General features: G+C 42.4%; 1 pseudogene across 1 annotated transcript in view; it reads left to right on the top strand.

The window, feature by feature from the left end:
* Positions 1–16,669, top strand: part of LOC306671068 (biogenesis of lysosome-related organelles complex 1 subunit 6-like) — a 343,174-nt pseudogene that overhangs the window by 82,946 nt on the left and 243,559 nt on the right. The gene's annotated exons all lie outside the window — the stretch shown is intronic.

The raw sequence follows: 16,669 nt of genomic DNA, 5'->3' as shown, positions 1-16,669 counted from the left end.
TTAGGCTCAAACCCTTTGTGTTGGGCTACCCTGTCTAGTAGATACCCTTTTAATCCTGTGGTAGGCTCCTTTGCTCTGCCCCTTCCACTCACACATTTTGCCCTGCCCAGCCTCATCTAGTCATTTTTGCATGGCACTCTTTGGGAAGGAAACAGGAAGAGAAGTTTTATTTAAAGGATAGAATAGAGAGAATTCTCCACAAAGAAGGGGCCCCAGAGCTGGGTATATAAGGAAGTGGGTGTGTCCTGATGATTTTATTTTATTTAAGAATTTCTCTCTCTCTCTTTTTTATAAGCTTTCAACTGTTTTTTCTTTCCTTTTTTTTTTTTTTTTTTTTTTTTTTTTTTTTTTTTTTGCTAAAAGATTTGTCAGAAACTGGACTTGAAGAACCTGTAAACTGACATTCATTTCTATTTGCCCAAAGAATCCCAATCTCCTTGTTATCTAATGATCTAGTAAAGCAGTTAGTTTCTATAGTCTTCCTAGGTAGAAATTATTTTCTGATACTATGATATTAACATCTATAGAATCAGTGTTCCTAGCAGAAAACAGATGGCACATGGAATTAGGATAATTTAAGTACGATGAAAAAAGGGACTGTTAAGAAAGATGTGGGCAAAGTGAAGAATCCACAGGGATCATGCTGAACCTAAGAGGTCTTATGTTTTGGGCTACCTGGTCAAAATCCTGTGGGTCTCATCTTTTCAGTCCTAGCCCCAGCATGAGTGGGCTGTGCTAACCACACAGGGCTTATGATCCAACCATTCACAATCTTTCCAAGCAACTTTCTGTGATAATTCACAAATGTGTAACAAGTTATGATACTGTGGTGATGAGAATCAATCAGAGTTGAGTTCCGTTAACCCAGATGCGAAGATTGAACACCTGAAAAATGACAAGGCCAGCTTACCAAGCAAGTTTTATTTAAAGGACAGAATAGAGAGAATTCTCCACAGAGAAGGGGCCCCAGAGCTAGGTATATAAGGAAGTGAGTGGGACCTGTTCCTTTTATGCATTTTAGATTTTTTTGTTGTTCTTATGCCCTTCTTCTTCTTTATCTTGCCTACATGACCAGGGACCAAAAGATGAGCCAAAAGGTGAGAAGGAAGGCTTCCAAGGGTGTCTCTCCATGTCTGCCCAAATGGACAGGAAAAAAAGTTGTCCAGGAGTTGCTTAATTAATAATGTTTTGGGAGGAACCATTCCCTATAGGCAGGTAATGTTGGTAATGGGTGGAGGAGGAGGGGGAAGGGCTCTGATGTTATTAGCATTTCAATTCCCAGAGGCAACCTCCATCATCCAAAACCCAAACCAGCTTCCATCTTCCAGAACTAACTCAAATACTTATTATTTACACTGCCTTCGGTCCCTGGGCATCAGTTCAGTCCCTGCTCTGAGAATGCAACTCTAATTGCTATGAGAGGAAAATGGGCTATGACCACTCTGGTGGCTTCAAGTTGAGAGGGGGTGATAAGGAGCAACCAGTTTGGGCTTCAATTTTAGGAATGTTTTGGGTCAGTCAAGGGGTCCATGGCAAAAGTCTGGTTCAGAAAAAAACAGATTGTAAAGTCATCTGGGGTGAGTGCTTCTATGAGAGAAACAAAAGACGTGTACTGGAATGTGATTAATACAAAATAAATGTTGTAGCATTTGGAATATGTCAATAAATATTATGACAAAAACCATTAATCTTTCACCAGGAGGTGCAAGAGCTAAAAAGTTATTCCCATGAAAAGGCCAGTGAGGACAAGGTCTTTATTTGGGAAAGTAAAACTTAAACACTGCCAGACTTATGTAAATACAACACTTAGTTTTTATAATGTCACAGATGCTCCCAGAAGATGTAGTTATCTAATGTCATCTGATTTGGTAAAATATCTTTCTATTGGCATGACCTGTTTCTATCTCTGTTACTTACAGCTAGATAATCAAACTAGCAAACACAGATTAGGAAGATGTGTAGGCCTTAGATTGATTATTGACTCAAAAGCTTTCTGATTCTGATGGTCTCTTTTGATAGTTATCAAGCACTCCTGTTTAAGAATCTGTTTTATAGCCTCCAGTCTTATTCTTGGTGGGTCTAACACAAGTGTACATCGTAAGTTACATTAAAAGAGCTAGTCTCTTTTCTTTTAAATGCCAGGTATGGCTGTACTTTGGTTATAACTTCTTTTGCTAGGTGTTTAAGACAAAACTGGTCAAATTGACCTTGTTCCTATCTGTTGTTAAGAGTCAGCTGAGGGCTGGGTCTGTAGCTCAGTGGTAAGCATTTGCCTAGCATATGTGAGGCACTGGGTTTGATCCTCAGCACCACACAAAAATAAATAAATAAATAAATAAATAAATAAATAAATAAATAAATAAATAAATAAATAAATAAATAAATAAATGTATTTTGTCCGTCTATAGCTTCAAAAAATTAAAAATAAAAAGACTCAGTTGAGTTCCCTCAGGGGGTTACTCTTGGGAACTTGAGAGCAGACTCTTAGCTCCTTTAGTGCCATCTGCCAGGATGGGTCAGGATCTTTTGACCATGTAGTTTACCTTCAAAGCATCAGGGATGTCTTCTTCTCCAATGATCCTTTTCTTTGCAGCATGTGCACTTGTTGGTTTTCTGTCCTCCAGAGTCTTATTGATATCCCTGATTGGGAGCTCATATGACCCAGAGTTGTAAAGTCCTTAGAGAAGTCCTGTTGTTCCACTGGTTTGAGTTAACCTCATAGGACAAGAGCCAAATATTGGCTCTTCTCTTTTTCTTGGCCCTTTTACTTCCTAACTTTAGTCTCCAAGTTTGGGTCTTAAATATCCAGCAAGCCAGTTTCACCAGTCTTAAAGAAAGAGTACAGAGATTTAACTTTAATGTTTATAACTTTATAGTTATTTATCTTTTTATTTAGTTGTGGATCAGTATTAGTACTGGAAGTCAGCCTTACATCTTGACTGTCCTACAGGTGACGGCCTATTACCTCAAATCAACTCAGTTGTTATATTAGAAGTTGTATTTTTGTAAAGCATTAATAGACAATAGTTATAAAGTTTATAAGAACAATATAAAACAAAAACATATTCAGTTTATAATAGCCATGTACCAAGAAACACAATTTTTATAATCCCAAACCTTTACTTTAAACTTTAGTCCAAGGAACACCAGCTTGGAAAAATGTTCTCCTAAACCTTATATTTTAAAAATTTGTATATGTAGAAGATATGAATACATCTATTATACCAACAGTCCAGTAACAGCACCAAAATTACACTGATATTCTTATATTAACCATGTTTAGTTTTTAAGGAAAAATTTAGACTCTGTAATGTAGTGTAATACTCTAAAATAACAGTTGTTCAACCAGAGTTATACAAACCATATTTCCTTTAAGATTAGTTTCTCAAAATAACAAGACTTAAGAGACACAGATCATCATCTTGATGGATAAGAACAGATTAATATTTTAAGAAATCCTTTTCACTTCAACACATAAATTAAACTTTGGTTTATATAGTAAATTAATATTTGACTTAAGAAAAGACTTGAATGGCTTTAACTGATCATGCTACTTATATATAACCAATTTAGTTACAAACTTTTTGAAATTTACCCTTCATAAACCTCCTACAACTTACTTAGACATTCTATCACTTTTTATTTCACCATACGAAGACATTCTCATCCTGAAACATTTTTTTCCTTCTACTTTCCATACTAAAAGAGATTTCTATATCTAGAACCTTTCCTGGCTGTTGATCCCTTTTTAAAATTCATAATCTGAAACAATCCTTATGAAATTTCTGAATTTAGAGAAATTACTTCACATTAATAAGGTGAAATATCTTTTTGTGGTACTTTAATTGAAACCAAACTGAAATCTTTTGTATTCTTTGTATCTAAAATTATACCTAATATATTTTTAATTCCTAGTAAGCTTTTATCAGTGAAGACACAGAAACAAAGCAATCTCAAACCTTTTTTCATTTATCCATTTATGAAAACACACATAATGTTTAAATATATTACCTTATAGAATTTAAGAAGTCAAGAGCACTTGATTCTTGTTGATGTTTTAGCATCTTGCTCTTTTTATAACAACTCACTCTCACAGGAACAAATGGTGCCCCACATGAAGTTCATTACTCCCTTCCAAGCACATCATCCCATGACAAAATTACTCACATTAGGCCCCACCTCTTAAAAGTTCTACCACCTCACCACCACCACACTGAGGACCAGACCTCCAGCCTATGAACCTTTGGGGAACACACAACATCCACATCATCACAAGCTCCAACAAAGCCAACAATGTAAAAGCAGTCTGCAACAAGTGTGTATGAGGCGGTGGGGGAAGGTTGCTCTCAGAAGTCACTGGAAGCAGCCAAGCCCCCATTCCTGAACCTCTGTGATGTCACACTTGATAGTTCTTCCCTTCCATCCTGTAGTCATAGCACTCTGGATGCCAACCCAGAAGAGGTAACTGATGATTTCATTTCTCTGAAAACAGGAGGCCTAGCCATGTCATTCTCAAAGGGTGTCATGCCCCTACTCCAACCTCTGGTCAGATATTCCTGGTTTCTGCCAAGCCTGTTTGCTGCTTTTAATGTAGTAGCACTGGTCACTCTCACTGGCCTCTTCTTCACTTTCCTGTGAGTCTCCCATTCAAGCTGTCAGGTTTCTTTAAAGAGTAGGAAAAATAGACAATTGATAGTGCAGAGAAAGGGAAGTGAAGAGAGAGAGGGTCAGGAGGGGAAAGAAGTGTATATAATTAGAAGCACAGAGGTCTAGAGTACCTGATACATTTGGGGAACTGTAAGTGGCTGGTAATGCTGGTGACATTGGGTGGCGTCTCTATGGTCTGTCTCTAGCCTGGATATTTAGATCTGTCCTTAAGTTGTGTGAATCCTACCTCAGGTGAGCCAGGCCTTGTAGGAAGCTCTGGGCTGCCTCAGACCAGAACTGAGTCTGGCTCTGGTTTCAGATGCAGAATGGGAAGAGGACCTTTCCAGTGGTTACAGGCCTTCTCTTGTCCAAACTTTCTGCAGTTGTCTTGTGCTTAATTTCTCAGATCCTGGTATCTTGCATTGAGGTAAATCCTTAGATTCCTGGGAGAAGGAGGTGGCACCCCAAGAGTTGATGCCTACAGGGGTGATTTCTAAAGTGCTAACCCCACCTATGGTCTCAGGATCCCTTCCCTCTGTGTCATCATTATTTAAAACCTGGCACTTCATATCCCAAGTCACTGAGGTGTGAAAAAACAGAATCCTGGAGGTTTTCCAGTTGCTTTAGAAGGGGAATTGGGCAGGCTGGCAAGAGAGGCCAGCAAGCTCTTCCAAACCACGCAGTTCACTCTTCATCCTTCTCATTTCACAACTTCAAGCACTGTTCACTGTTCCAAAGGGTGGAGCTACATGTAGAGCTCTTCTGACTGGAAACTCATTGTCTTTGACTGCCAGCCCATCAGAGTGGTCACCTTGCTCAATAGGGAACAGGATTCCTCTGCCCACCTCCTCCCCACTCTTCTTGTTGTCCAGTGATGTTATGGGGGTGCCTGAGCCAGCAGAGTGATGTAAGAGCCTCCTGCCACTGCCCAAACCTCTTCCCAAGCCAGGCTCCTTTGAACAAGACCCCAACACACCGTATGTGGCATGGATATACTGGAGGACCTTCCTAATGCCATGATGCCTAAAGTGCTGCTTCCACCACAAGCCCAGAACCTCCCACTGATCCTCATGAAACATCTGTGTGGAGGCGAGTACTCCTCCTCCCTATCCACTCAACAACCCATCCCCAAGTACCTGGCCAGGATCAGGCACCCCACATCATATGTGGGCCAGGAGTAGGTATGAGACCATCTTCCTAGACTACTAAAAGTGACCCTCAGCCACTCTTTGTCACTTACATATGTCACCACCTCTGTGTCTGCACCTGTCCCGAGAGGCTGGCCTTGCTTGCACAGATGCTGACCTGCAAAGGGCATCACATCTGTGCTGAGCCTGGTGGAGTCAGGGGAAGGAAAGGCAGCACCTGTCCCATGCCCTGGCTTGCTGATACCCAGAACTTTAGGCTGGCTGCTGCCCTGTTCTGGGATCTTTGCCTGTCCACCTCTGGATGTCCCAGTTGGAAGATTTCCTGGGTTCTGAAAGCTCTTCTCTCACGTGCACACCCTGCATAGGTTTACAAGTACAGAAGGCTGTCTGGGAAAGGGGTTTCTTTTTATCCTTATCCAGTGTCTGAGAAAATAGAGGTCCAGAGTTATTCTATATTCTGCTTGAAGTGACACCAGGCAAGTCTTTTCTCTAAAGACCTCACTCATGATAGGTGATGAGCCATGGAGTACTAAATGTGCTCTAACAATGAAAATGCCAGTTTTCCCATGGAGATGGGAAACTATGTGTAGGGCCAAGAGCAGAGGTCCTGGGGGGCTGAGTTGGGGGTGGGCTCAGCTTTCAGGGTGAAGGATCCCAGGTCAGATATAGATCTGCTTTCTCCCCTCTAGGAGTTTGACCACCATTGCAAGTGGGTCAACCAACTGCATCTGTCATTGGAACTCTCCCATCTTCCTGCTGCTGCTCATGTCCCTGTGCTTCTGCCTGGTGCTCTGCTGGCTACCTGTAGTGATATTCCTCCTGTGCAGGAGACACATGCCCTTCTCCCTGGACAAAGTCATGGCATATCCACATAGTTCCAAGGGCCCACACTGGGAAGGGCACAGGCAATGGGGAGGCAGGGGTGAACAGCCAAGGGGAGGGGTAACCAAGGGCAGTGCTGAGTAGGTGGACTACAGGGAGAAACCACTTGAGAGGACCTGTGAAGGATACGTTGAAGGCAAGTGGGGTCAAAAAAAAAAAAAAAGGATCTAGCCAGGCCACTGAGTCAGGTAATGAAGGTGAAAAGGGAGAGGCAGGATGACAGTGCAGTGCAGTGAGGCTTCACTTGGGTGTACTGCACTAACTATTCAGTCCACATGGGAAGAGTGGGTGGGCAGGGCTACCTGAGGTGGAACCAGGGAGGGATGAAATGGGAGGAGGGGCAGGGCCAGCAAGGAACTATCCCTCCCCTTGGCCTCTGAGCCCACACACAGCTTCATAGTGTCTGTACCTGTCATGCCTCCTGCTGCCGAACATCCTGCAGCTGCTGATCCAGGCCAAGGAGGTGGGCGCAGGCCAGCACCCCTATGAGAGCCAGGTAAGAGGGGCTATGTGTGTGTGCCATGAGACCCAGCTGTGCGCAGAGGTGTGCTGCACCTCTGCTCCTTGGCACTTTCTGTGCTTTCTCCACTGCCTTTAGTCTGATGGTGCCTCATGAGTCCTTCCAGATCCACCTCTTAGGATGCAGCTCAGATCTCTCCTCCCTCTATAGCTCAGTGGTCATTCTCCCTCCTGGGTGCATTGAATGAACAGCCTACTGTGCTAGGCTGCGTGTTATTTGGGGGATGGGAATACAGGTGAGTAAGTACATTCTGCACTTGTGCTGGTAAGCAACTTGCAATCACAATAACATCAGTAGACACCCAGGAATACTGAGAAGGGGTCAGTCCTAAGTGTTGGAGCAGACTGGAAGAAACTGAGAGTTTGTCAAGGCCTGCATTATAGAGTAGGACAAGACACTCTGAGTGTCCTAGGTATGATTTTGGAGAGGCAGAGGACAGGAGGGTATTTTATGTGAGAGGCATGCCTTTGCAAAAAGACACAGAAACCCCAAAGTAGGTGTTACTAGAATGATGAAATGGCTCTAATCCAAGCACAAGGTGGCATGGGCAACGAGGTTGAACCCGATGAGGGTCAAGATTAGAAAAGTCCAAAAAGTCAAGTATGGAATTTAGTTTTTTGAAGTGGAAACCTGGGAGCCATGGCAAAAAATTTTTTAAAACATTGTTTATTGAGAAATAATTTACAAACAGTAAAATTGACCCTTTTTTGTCTACAGTTAGGCATTTTGACAAATGGATACCATCCTGTATTCTCCACCATGATCAAGATTAGACCAGTTTCATTAACCCAGAAAATCCTTTCATCATCTTTTGTTGTGAATTTCTCTCCCTACATCCTGTGGTTTTTCTTTTTCCAGAATCACGTATAAATGGAGTCACTGCCTTTTTCGTCTGGTTTCATTCATTCAGCACAATGAATTTGAGATTCATCCATGTTGTTGCTCATATTAGTTTATTTCCTTTTTTTATATTTGTTCTAATTAGTTGTACATGACAGTAGGATGCATTTATACATTTTGAAAGATCATACATAGAGTGTAATCTCTTGGTGGATGGTAGAAAGGACTCCGGAGCCAGACCACATAAGTATAAATCACAGCAGGGAGATCTTGGGTAAGCTACTGAGCCACCTGCTCATTCAGTTTCCCTATCTGTAAAACAGGGAAGTGTGGGTTAATTCAAATAAGACACACAGAACAGTGGCTGGTACCAGAAACTGTCCTACATGCTGCTGTTACCATTACTACCATTCCTTCCTGTGGTCATTTACACATGTTAGTGGCTAATTTTAAAATCAGGTAACCCCCCACCTTTAACATCCCAGGCCTCCCCTCCACCTGTTGTACCCTCTGTGCCTCATTCCCTCAAAGAGCTGACCTTGCTCACTAGCCTCACCCTTCACTTCCTGGCCCACAGCAACGCAGCCCCTGCCCTTGCTGTCATGATGATGCTCTCCTCAATGGCCAAAGCCAGCAGGCCTTCCTCAGACCACTCTTTCTGGACTGGACACAGTCACTGAAACTGGAAGAAGCTGAAATATCCCTCTTACATTTCTTAGCACTTAACGCTCTGGGCTTCTCCTCTGCATGTACCTGGTGCTGTGGGCTGGGTTGCCTACTCTTTCCCATGATACCCTCTCTCTGCACTCCCCTGGCCACTCCCCATGGTGCTCAGGGCCTCCTGTGGCAGCTGCCCTCACCATCCTGAAAGTAGGCTGGCCGTGCTGTTAGCAGTGTGCTGTCAACCCCCAGTGCAGGGACAGGACTTTATTTTTTTGCTACTGGGTATTGAACAAAGGGGCACTTTACCACTGAGCTACATTCCCAGTCCTCCTATATTTTATTTTGAAAGAGGGTCTCACTGTTGGTGAGGCTGGTCTCAAACTTGGAATCCTCCATCCTCAATCTCCCAAGTCACTAGGATTTCAGACTTTTGTCACCGTGCTCAACTTGACTATGGCATTTTTGATGCCCTGAAATATTTTTGGCTGGAAGTGTATCTGAATGGTATAGCATGTTCTTAGCATGTGCAAAACCCTGGGTTATTCAATCCCCAGCTCACAAAGAAAAGAAACCCTAATAAATGAGTGAACCAAGATACAAAAGAATCAAGATCTGGGGATAGAAGAAAAGAAAGGAATACAGAAAAGCCTGATGCTCTGATCCCCCTGGGTTAAGGGGAAAAGGAGAAGCAGGAAGTCAGACAGAAGATGGGGCAAAAAGAAGATGCCACTTGATTTTGGTCCTGTGGAGTGTGTGGGCATTTTAAACACAGAATTGGAGCAGAAGTTCGAGGAGTAAAGCCAGTGAGAGGCTAGTCTGGGTGCTTCAGAGCTGTTGGATTCTATCTGTGTCTGATAGGGTTCCATGTGGAAAAGGAAGTTATTCAAATTATTGGTCAGTTCTTAAAAATTTATAATCATTCCTTTAAACATTTTTCTATAACCTATAAACATTTTCTATACTTTATATACATCTAATAAAATTTTTCTCTAAATTTAAAAATTCTGTAAAAATTTTTAATACTGTGCCATAAATTAATTTTTTCCTGCACTAGGGATTGAACCCAATGGTTCACCACTTCACCACTGAAGCTACATCCCCAATCTTTGTTATATTTTATTTTGAGATAAGATTTCACTAAGTTGCTGAGGGCCTTGTTGAGTCTCTGAGGCTGGCTTTGAACTTGTGATCCTTCTGCCTCTGCCTCCCACATCACTGGGATACAGGTGTGTGCCCACTGCACCTGGTAGGATACTAGTTTCTTAAGTGCTGTGAACACCTTAAAGGAGGCAGAACCTCATAGAACCCAATGGTTCATGTTGTTTTGGGACATGGTTGGATATTCCAGAGCTGTCCTCAAGATCAAAGTCTTCATGCATGGACCATGGGAGAGTTGGAGGTGGACAGAGGTGCTTCTGGGCCACTTCCCATTGTGACAGAATATTTGCTAGCTAATGCTCTTGAAGTTGGGGTGAGACTCAACCTGGTCTGGGAGGAGGAGGGGATGAGACTGATGAATGGAGTGGGGGGAAGAGCAAAATGGCATAAAGGATAGCAGAAGCCAGTCAAAGGGGGGGCCTTGACTTTTGAGCTTTTGATTTATGGCTTTGTGTACTGAAAACCTTCACCCCAGATTTTCCTGAACTATGTGATTTTTTACTAGGAAAATATGATGGGGCATTCCCACAGCCACTGCCCTCCCAGATAGGGAAATTCAATGAAGGCACATTTTTAGAAAAAAAAGGATATTTGGGAAAGTGAAATGAGAGTGGGTGGTGACACTGTCTTTGAAGAAGTTGAGAAGCACAAGGAGGATTTTAAAATGTATCTGGAAGCATGTGGCGGAAGGACATGTGTGTCCAATGGAGACAGAGCAAGGATGCTGCAAAGGGAGGTGCAAGGCGATAAGAGCGCCCTGGGAAGGCAGGAGAGGTCAGTGCACTCATCTGGGGAGAGCTGCTCATAATTGTGTCGAGGGAGGTCACTGTTTCTAAGAGCCCAGGAAGGCAGGAGGCTCTGGCTCACTCTTGGGTTTCCCTACCCTTGGGAGTCTTGCTACTGGCCTGGGTTGATCCCTGGCTTAGCTAGCTGGCCAACTTAGCCAGGGTCACTGTGAGATGGCCTTGCCCAGTCCTGCTGGTTCTGAGCTCCTATTCCCATCCCCATCTCCCTCCAGGGTAACAACCCCTTTGACCAGGGTTGTGCCAGAAACTATTTAACACTTTGTGCACCACTAGGACCCAAGTGAGTTGATAAACCAGAGGCTCAAGTGGTGAACCCTGAGGCTGGTGGAGTAGGGTGAAGTTGGGTCTTCTCCCTGCCCTTACCCCAGCTCCCAGGCCCTGACACTTATGGTTCCTTTCCTTTGGGGTTTTCTCCAGGGCACTCGAGGAGCCTCTGGGAACTTCCCTCTCCCTTGCCCTCTGGAAGGTGCAGGGTCCAGGTCAAAGGGCTTCAGAACATAAACCTTGCCTTTGTATGTTCTTGCCCCAATAAATGAGGTACAGGGAACTGCAGCCTGAATGAGTCTCCTGGATGAGAGCCCTGGGCTCTGTGCTCTCCAAGCTGAGGGGTGAGGGTGGTCAGGGAGAACAGGCCAAGGTGGGTAGTACCCTTTTCATTTGGCCTGTTACTTCCCAGCATATGTTGAAAGCTATCTGGCTGCAGAGAGAGGAAGGAACTGAGTGGAATCCCATGGAAGCCTTGTGCTCACCAAGATACTCCTCCCCATACCATACCACAGACCTCCCTGGGCCCAGGTCTCTAACTATGGGTTTCTACACAGGTGGACAGCCCCCCCCTCCCCCCGGTAGTGGTTAGACTGCAGCTTTCCAGGAGGTGAGGAGTAGTGGGTGTGCATTGGGAAAGGGGTGTCTGTGGGTTGCACATGTGTTGGGGGAAGGCCCTGAAGTTGGGCTGGCCCTAAAGTTGAAGTGCTTAGAGCTTAGGGGGTGAGATTATGGACCTGGAGGGTTCAGGGTCCAGGACACAGGGCTTCAGAGCACACAGGTGTCCCTGGATAGACAAAGAAAAAAAATTGTAATGTGAACTTGCTCCTTGGCCTTGGGTCAGTCCCTTACCTTTCGGGGCCTGTGTTTTCAGCTATTAATGAGGACTGAGACTAGTCCAGTAGTTTATCATGTTTTAAAGAATATTTCTTTTCTTTAATGGAAATTTTTACTTGGATTCCCATGTGAAACATATGGAAGGAAGCATCAGGAGTGCAGTGGGGTGGGTAATCCACAGTGCCACCCACCAAGGGCCCTGCAGTGACTTGTGGTGCTAGCCTTCTCCTCTGTCCTACTCCAGGGCCCAGGGACTTGACTGTGAGTTGCAGGGTGGAGGTTAGGGAGAGCCCCCATGTACTGACTCTGTGTTTAGCTTCCCATCAGCCCAATCCTGCAGCAGGAAGCCCCCAGGGGAGGCTCAGCCTTCCATTCATCCTTTCACATCTAGTGTTACCAGGACATGCACCTCAAGTTTATCTCCTGAGCCCCATATGGAGGTATCTCATGCCTGAGCCCTTAATCACTCCCATGATAGAAGTACCATGACCTCCATGCCTGTTAAATTCTCATAAAAATTTTTTGTTTCCTATGTCTGCTCTGCAAGTCTCTTCTAGGTTCAGAGAAGCATGCTTCCTGGGGGTGTGAGGGAGGCTCTGAAGGGCTGGGACAGAACCCTCCTAGAAGGGAAGAACATTGCTCTCTGGAGACCCAAGCTCAGGAACCAACACCGTCTGGCTCTTTAATCTTGGGCAACACAGTGAGCATTTCTCTCATCCTTAAAATGTGGCAACAGTAATAATCACAGTTACCAACTTGGCTGGCTTTCTGGCAAGGTCTGGAGATGAGAGGAGAGAAAACCCACCAACTTAGACAATACCAAATGCACCTCAAACTATTCCATAAAACAGAAAGGAAACTTATTTATTATTAATTCTAATAGGCTAGTATATTAGTCAGAAATTACAAAGTTTCAGTTAGACATGAGTAAGTTCCTGTGATATAATGGATAGTACAGTGAATTTACTGCACACTTGAAACTGGTAATAGAGTTGGGTGCAGGGGTGCACAGCAACTCAGGAGGTTGAGGCAGGAGGATTACAAGTCAAGAATCAGCAACTTAAAGACAATTGCTTTGTGTCTCAAAATAAAAAATAAAAACAACCCCAAAAGTCCTGGGGATATAAACAGCCCTGGATTCACTCCTCAGCAGTGGGAAAGAAAAACTGACAAAAGGTTTTGTGGGTTTTTCCTTTGTTTAAGATGAAGTACCACTATATTGGCCAGGCCAGTCTTGAACTCCTGAGCTCAAGCAATCCCCCTAAATCAATGTCCTAAGTGCTGGAAGGCAGGGGTACACCACTGTACTGGTTAGAAAACAGATTTTAAACCAGGTTTGGGTATATGACTAATTCCAGCAACTCAGGAAAAGGAAACTGAGGCAAGAGGATAAAACATTTTAGGTCAGCCTCGGCAATTTAGCAAGACTCTATCTCAGAATAAAAAGGGCTACGAATAAAGCTCAGTGGTAGAATGTCCCTGGATTCAACCCCCAGGACTGGAAAAAAAAAAAAAAAGGAAATAATGTAACTGTTCTCACTATAGGAAAAGTGAGAATTAGTATGTTAATTTGCTTGAATAAACACAATGTATACATATAAATATCACCGTGTACTCCATAAATAGATTTTTGTCAATTCAAAATTTTTTTCTTTCGGCATTGCTGAGAATGGAACCCATGACCTCGCACATGCAAGGTAAGAAATGTCCTATAGAGCTACCTCCCCAAGATGCCCAGCCCTAAATTTCTTAAAAAACGACCTCCTCTCTTCACAGTTTTATAGAAATGATTCACACATCACAAAAATCATCCTCTTAAAGAGTACAATTCAGTTAGACTATGTGCATGTACAACTATGTAACAAATCCCACTATTATATATAATTATAATGCATCAATAAAAAGTGGGGGGAAAAGTATGATTCAGAGTCAGAACAACATCACTACTACCTCATTCCAGAACACCTTGCATTACGCCATTAGCAGTCACTTCCCATTCTCCCCTCCTCCCAGGTTCTGGCAACCATTACACTTTATTACATTTGTCCATTCTGGACATTTTCAAGTTTATGGAATAAGGTTATGATTTAGAGTGGTGTTAATCCTGACTGACATTTCGCTTTTCTAATTTGGTTACTTTTGTGATGCTGGCGATGGACCCCAGGGCCTTAGGCAAGTGCTTTACCATTGAACTACATCCCCAGCCCTAAGACTTTGAATCTGAAGACTTAAAAACTTTTCTCTATAGTTCTGGAAAATTTGCTGTGCTATTTTTTTTTTTCAGTTTCCCTCCCATCATCTCCTGATAACCCCATGAGATAGAAGATAGAACTTTAAGCTCCTCTTTAAAGTGAAAGAAGAAAAGACAATTGACAAGTAATCTGTTACAGAACCCTGAATTTTCATATTCTACCTCAAATCTTTTAAGGTTGTCTTGTACAAGTGTAACTCAGTATTCATCCTTACTGTAGCAACTAGTGATGGTCATTAAAAGTGTTTTACTTGAGTCAGGTGTAGTGATGCATACCTCTAATCCAAGCTACTCAAGAGGTTGAGGCAGGAGGATTCCAAGTTCAAGACCAGACTGGGAAAGACTGTCTCCAAAAAATAAACAGGGCTGGGGAACGCAGCTCAGTGGTAGAGTGCTTATCTACCATGAACCAGGTCTTGGATTCAATCCCAAGACCACTGGGGTGGGGGAAGCACTCAACTTGGTTTTTCAAGAGAATAATTTTCTTTTTATGCTCATTTCAATTCAAGCAGTATTGACTAAAATTATGAAATTGCAATAAGTTTCCCATGAGTACAACCAACTCAATAAATGTATAAATCAACAGAAAGGAGTATGATAGTTATGGAAGAGCCAGCATTTAGCATCCCATGGAACTGAATTCTGGCTAATGCTACAGAAGTCAGTTAAGGGAGTATCTACTGTGCCCACTGCCCTACACTGTTTCCTCTTCTGATGACTGTACTCATCCTGATGACTTAGGTTCATTTCTTCTATGTGGTAATTTTGTCTCTTTGATTGCATTGACTCTTTTCAGATAGATAAGATCATAAGCTCACCTCTTTTGGGGGACTTGTTAGGGTAAGGAACTGTGATGGGCAGTAGCTGATGCTCTGCTCTGAACTACTTTCAGTGGGAGTGGTGATGCTTGCCAGGTGTTACAGGGGTGGGAGAAAATGTCCTGTCTCCTGTCAAATTTTGATTTGACAGTTATCCTCTTTGTCAATATGTAGCACAGGTAGAGAGAAATTTTCCAACTATTCAGTCTTTTACTATGGGTCTCTCCTTTCACCTACTCCAGGAAATGAGCACCTTCAATATTTCACCATTTCCCTGCATTGATTTTCCTTTTCTCCCTCTGGATCTTCCCTTTATTTTCTGCCTTGTGGAATCTTCTGAGTTTCTCAACCACCAACACATTCCTTGTTTTTGAGCATGTAGATAAATGTGCTTCGGAGATATTTTTCATAATTTCTATGAAGTGGGTAGGAAGAACAGGGTCCATGTATTTAACTTTATCCTCTTAAACCTGGAACTCTTATGGGTTTCTGACAAATATTCTTTACTAGGTAAGATAAGTGAAGGACATTTCCTTTGATCCTAGTTGTTGTTGGTACTATCCTGAGGACCCAGGGGACTTTACCACTGAGCTACATCCCCAGCCATTTTAATTGGTTATATTAAACAGGCTCTTGCTAAGTTGCTGAGGCTGGCCTCAAACTTTTGATCCTCCTGTTTCACCCTCCGAAGTTTCTGGGATTGCAGGTGTGCTTCACAGTGCCTCGCTATTTTTGGTTTTCAGAAAGACTTAGCCTCAAGAAGGAAGCTTAGTCTTATTTACAGGCTTTTTAAGACTTACTAAAATGCCGTGTTTCTCCTTTAGCCTACTAAAATAATAAATTACAGTGTGTGTCACTAAATGGGTATTCTGTAAGAATTCCTACTTCTTCAGGTCATGTTATAGTTTTACTATATGCCATATTCTAGTTTGGAAATATTACATTTTTTAAAATTTGATTAGTATTTGTGGGTAAAAGCTTTTTCAGTTTAAGTATTATAATCCTGCTAACCTTTTATTAAGAAAATTCATTTTTATTCTAGAACAATAAATAGAAATAATTCTTTTAAAGATTTACTGCTAGGTGTGGCACCAGCCTCTGATCCCAGTGACTCAGGAGGCTGAGGCAGGAGGATTTTTCACCATTGGGGGGCAAACTCAGTAACTTAATGAGAACCTTTTATTTTATAAAAAATAAGAAGGGCTGGGATGCAGCTCAGTGGTAAAGCACCCCTGGATTCAATCCCCAGTATCTAAATATATGATTTGTTAGCCCTATATTTTTTGTCTCCTTTTTTTTATTATACAAATAATTATATCAAATCATGTTTCAGCTTGCTATCTTAATTTTACATAGATATCTTTCAATATCAAAATACAAATTTGCTTGCTTATTTAGTGGTGCTAGGGACTTAACCCAGGGTCTAAAATATGCTAGGCACTCCTCCTACCACTTAGATACAACCCAAGCCCTAAAACATATTCTTAAACAGTTGCATGATACATATCATTTCCTGAATGTGCCAAAATTTATGCTTCAATAGAATATTACTACTCTTTTATATCTAGGATAAATTTCAAGCAGGGGGATGGATCAAAGAGTGCTAACTGCCATACTGTCTTCTAAAAATGTTTACGCCAATTTACTGTCCAATGTAAACTTTGACTAGATAAGGTTTTTTAAGACTTGACATAAAAACTAGAAGCCATAAAGCCAAAGATCAATTACTACTGAAAATTTCTGTGAAGCAAAAACACAAATAATTTGGGCTATTAAAGAATTTTACCCTTTGGAGGCACAATTTTTATGACCTTTACAATTAATAATTAATTTAA

The sequence above is a fragment of the Sciurus vulgaris genome, assembly GCF_902686455.1.
Source record: "Sciurus vulgaris genome assembly, chromosome: 10".
NCBI lineage: Eukaryota > Metazoa > Chordata > Mammalia > Rodentia > Sciuridae > Sciurus > Sciurus vulgaris.
Note: the sequence above shows the minus strand (reverse complement) of the source record. Positions and strands in the feature narration are given on the sequence as shown.